Source organism: Brassica oleracea, chromosome C3 (genome assembly GCF_000695525.1).
Source record: "Brassica oleracea var. oleracea cultivar TO1000 chromosome C3, BOL, whole genome shotgun sequence".
In the NCBI taxonomy this organism is placed as follows: Eukaryota; Viridiplantae; Streptophyta; class Magnoliopsida; order Brassicales; family Brassicaceae; genus Brassica; species Brassica oleracea.
This window is the reverse complement of record NC_027750.1, coordinates 35,290,371-35,295,687: the sequence shown is the minus strand read 5'-3', so window position 1 is coordinate 35,295,687 and position 5,317 is coordinate 35,290,371.

The window sequence follows — 5,317 nt, the reverse complement described above, 5'->3', positions numbered from 1 at the left end:
CAAGAATCACCTCTTCTTCAAGCTTCAAAATCATCAATGGAGGATGGGGAAGATGAGCTTTCAAGATGGGAGATAAAAGCATGTGGGCCAAGTAAAATCTCATTGGTTAAGGTTAATATGTGGGCCATTGTGGTAGATGAATTATGGTTGGTTAATTTAATTGGAGAAATTAATGTATTTATGAGGTGGAATAAGATATAATAAACTAATGGAGGGTAATATATGGAAGCACAATGATAAAAGGGATAGTGAGAATAGAGAGGGGATAAGGAGAATGATTTTTTTTTCATAGGGGCATATGGAGTTAAAGTCCGTTTTGTTTTTGTTTTTTATTTTTTTTTAAATTATATCCCTAATAATACTTCAATGGCAAATTTGTGATTACTAAAAACTAGGTTGGGTTTTATATACTTTTGCTTGGTATATGTGTTATGCTAGTAATTACAATATTTTAAGAGTTAGTCTAGTAATATTAGATATGATTGGAGTCATTATAAGTAATTTCTCTTAATATTATTCTCTCTGTTTTAGAATGATCTATATTTTAGAAAAAAAATTGTTTCTTAAAGATTCATATTTTACATTTACATTTCCAATGTATGTAATAATGGTAAATTATAAACTTCAAAAACATTAATTATGTTTACTAAATTTTGATTGGTTAAAAGTTATAAGAAACATCTAAACACATAAAATAATACATTTTAACGTCAAATTTTACGTGTGTTTTTTTATTATGTGTGAAAATTTTAGGATATAGATTATTTTGAAACGGATGGAGTATGTCGTAACATTTCATCATTATTAAATTAATTAACTCAATTTGTGTTTCTTCGCAAACACAATTAAATTAACGATCGAATCTCATCGTGCGCTTCGTAATCAATGGTCATTATTTAAGTCATATCATGGTACGTGGTAACTCATTTTCCCAAATATCGTTTAGAATTGTCAATGTGACTTTTGATCACGTTTACTTCGATGTTAATTAATTCTAAAGTCAATGAAAGTTTGGTGTTTTTTTGGTCAGCCCAAAAATTTATGTTTCTTTTGGCAATTCGTGCAAAGTTGAGGTTTTTTTTTGCCCGAATTCTCGTTCTACAACATAAAAAGTCACCCATTTTCACATGCGTGTTTTTTTTATCTAATCCGCTGGGAAATTATCAAAAAGATATACATATATATGTATGTATATATAATTTCAAATGAACAAACTATATGGGCTGAGCTCCTTTCTTGGATAAGAAGCGACTCCACATCAGCTCTTTCTCTCTTGCGGAAGGTCGCCACTCACTCTACGATCTACAACATATGGAGGCAACGGAACAACCAGCTTCACAATCAGATCCTCATCTCAGCAAGCACCGTTTTCAGGCTGATCGACAGAGACATCCGTAACACCCTCTTAGGAAGAAGATCAAAGAAGAACTTCAGGCCTCTCTTGGCAAAATGGCTGATGTAATCAAATTCTCTTACGAGACTTCTTTTGTAATGTTTCCTTGTTTTATTTTTTGCCTGGAAAACATTATCGTAGGACTTTCAAACTTTTGTAGGATCCTTTATTCATTTATATGATATTAACGTTCGTAGCAAAAAAAAATGAACAAACTATATCTTTATAGAATTTTCTATATCATTAATAACAAATATTGAATTTTTTACGTGGTAAAATAATATGTATAAAATGAGTATTACAATGGAGTTATATAAAAAAATCGCAAGAGTAATTCACTTTTTATTCCAATTATTTTTATTTATTTATTTATTTATTTTTGATAATCCAGGGGTTCCCCGCTTCGCGGATCATTCCCATGGATCCAGTCAGGCAGCGGTCCACTTCACCCTGGAGGGTTTTACCTGGGCTGGATCGAACCCAGTACCGCTTTGGTGTCCAGAAGAGGCATGGTAATTTCCGCATGGGGGGAGAATCGAACCCGGATGGTGGTTGCCACCACAGACCCGTCCTGCCACTTGGACTACCTGGTCCGTACATTTTTATTTATCTAAAGATCATTTGATAGTATATGCTACTACTATAGAAGAATTACTTTTTTCTTGAGGTTCCAATCACTTTTACAATGAAGGTAATGTTGGGACTTTTGAACCAAAGAAGCTTGAAATTCTAGAGACGACGATTAATCCGCCGATATGATCTCTTCTCATCGCCGTCGCATTGTTCCTCCTCCGACCATCACCTGAGTAGTTCAGTTCTGCCTTTTTTAATAAAGGTCCATTAATCAATCTTTTGAAGCATTTAATAGCCCATGAAAGTCTCTTAAAGGCCCATTAAGAAACATTGAACTCAGAGTCTTTTCTGGTTCCGGAGAGGACACAGACGCCGTTCTGCAAAGTCTCTCGCTTTCTTCATCGGATTCGAATCCCTGCTTTTTTTTTACGAGTGGCAGATTCGTAATTAACTCTTCATCTTCAATTACGGTTTTGCCGATTCTGCAATTATTTTATGCGGCCGCCATAGATTTTATTCAAAGAATCTTCAGATTTTATGGATTTTAATTGTTGTCTACACATCAAAATTATAGGTTTATCAATGCTCATCGATTTTGGACTTCAAAATCGCGAAAAACAAATTTTTTTGTGCTATCCGATTTGTTAAATCGCCAGGAGCTGCTTCACGTTTAGAACGAACAGAACATGAGAGAGAACTTAAAGAAAAAAAAAGAGAGAAAGAAAGACACGTGTTTGGGAGAGGAGAATAGGATAAGTGAGTCGGATCCAGTTAGTCCGGGCGGATTGATAGGTTTAGGCTGGGTTTGTAAATACTCTAATAACTCAAGGATAAGATAGTATTTGGCTACATTTTCGAATTAAAAGAAAATAGAAAAAAAATCATTTGAAAAGCGAGGCATTATAGAATTTTTGTTGGAGTTTGTAGGGTAATGCAGAATAAAGTCCACGCTTCCATCACCGGAGCGATCCAAACGCCACGGGTTGATCCGTAGAATACAACCAAACCAAATCTCACTACCCGCCGTAGTAATCCTGGCAATGAGAGTCTTGGCGCAGCGTATCAACGGTAACTCAGCTCAAATCTAAATGTTTAGGTTAAACCTTTAGAGACCTGACTTCTTGAATCGAAGAATTTAATCAAATTCGATGCAAGGCTCTCGTATTGATGACATAATCGAATCAATGCAAGGCTTTAGAGAAAACTCTAGTTTATTATCTTTCAAAAACTGATTAGCAAAGCCAACTTACAATGCCTTTATATAGGTCTTTAGAGACGGTTTAATAACCTAAGTCTCTTAAAAGTAGAAAATCTAATAAAAGGAAATCATAGATAGAAAAGAGAATCTTTAAAAATCCGAAATAGAAAAACAATTGCTTGGCGGTGAAGGTATCATGATGCTGCATCAGGTCCCCCGGGTTTGAAGGATTCGACTGCGAATCTGGAGCTGGGTCCGGTGGAACAAAACAAGAGAGATAACGAACATTGAAGACATCAGAGGTAGTGACGGGGGCTGGAAGTTGCAGACGATATGCATTGTCATTAATTCGCTCCAAGACTGTGAGAGGACCAATCTTTTTCGCCTTGAGCTTGTTGTAAGCATGAGCTGGCATCCGATCTTTAGTAAGAAATGCCCATACTTGATCGCCTACTTCGAAGAGAACACGACGGCGACGAGAATCAGACGCAGCTTTGTACTTGGAAGAGGAGGACTCGAGATTGGTGACCACCTGCGCATGAACATTATGAATGTTGTCGACGAAATCATCTGCTACACAATGAAGTCGCTTACGGTCTGGAAGAGTAGTTAAATCCAAAGGGCCACGAGGAAGAAGACCATAAACGACCTGAAACGGACTGAACCCTGAGCTTCGATTGAGGGCATGATTATGAGCAAACTCAGCTTGAGGAAGTTTTGAATCCCAAGTTTTAATTGAATCTCGCACAAGACAAAGAAGCAAGTTTCCCAACGATTTATTGGTCACTTCCGTTTGACAGTCCGTTTGAGGATGATAAGCGGAACTCATGTCAAGACTGGTACCAACAACTTCCAAAAGATCGCCAAAAGTGTCCTAAGAACCGAGAATCTCGGTCTGAAACAATAGAAGTTGGCAACCCGTGGAGTCTATAAACCTCACGGAAAAAATGTGTTGCGACTTGAACCGCATCTGTTGTCTTTTTGCAAGGAACGAAGTGTACCATTTTTGAGAAACGATCCACAATGACAAAGATTGAATTGAAACCCTTTTGTGTACGAGGAGGACCCATCACGAAATCCATACTGATATCAGACCACAGCTGAGTTGGTATAGGGAGAGGAAGGTAGAGACCAGGGTTCGTGGCATGCCCATTTGACGTTTGACACGTCGTACAGCGTTCGAAAAAACGCTCAACATCACGTCTCAAGGCAGGCCAGAAATACGATTGAGAGATCAAATGCAGCGTCCGGTCGCGGCTGATATGGCCTTCATTGTGTGTCTCGACAATCAGCTGAAGACGAAGGCTGCAGTCCAGAATGCAGAGACGATCGCCATGAAAAAGGAACCCATCATGAAGAGTGAACTCGCGAGAAACACCATTTTGAATGTCAAGAAGAATTCGCCCAAAGAAGTCATCAGACTCGTATAAATCACTACAAGAAAACACATGCTTAACGACGAAATTTAACGAAGAAAAACAATCCTCGTAAATTTACGTCGAGTTTACGAGGAATTTAAGTGAAAAACTAAAGTCATCGTTATTTCCTCGTAACGTAACGACAAAAGTGTTTCGTCGTAAAGTGGATGTAATTTTACGAGTATTTTACGAGGAAAAACTATTTCCTCGTAAATACGACGTAAACTTTGCGTGTTATTTACGAGGAAATAGTTTACGTGTATTTAGCGAGGAAGTTTTTGAATCCACCACCTTTGTAGGTGTTACACGTTTTTTGGCAACCTAATTAATTTTCGTCGTAAATTCATAGGAAACTTGCAACTACCAGATTCGAAATTTCCTATAAATATGGATGTTTGAACATCTTTTTAAACACACCAACAACAAAAAACGTGAAAAAATGGCTGGCTCCGGGACTATTTACGAGTTGCGAAAGTGGATGTATATGCATAGAGATGCTAACGGGAGAGTGACGAAAGAATACCTTGCGGGTCTGGAGACATTTATGCATCAAGCAGATTCAACACCGCTCGCCCAAGAAAGTGGTAAGATGTTCTGTCCTTGTCGGAAATGCAACAATTCGAAACTGGCAAACCGTGAAAATGTTTGGAAGCATTTAATAAATAGAGGTTTAACGCCAAATTACTATATCTGGTTTCAACAAGGAGAAGGTTTTAATTATGATCAGAATGAAGC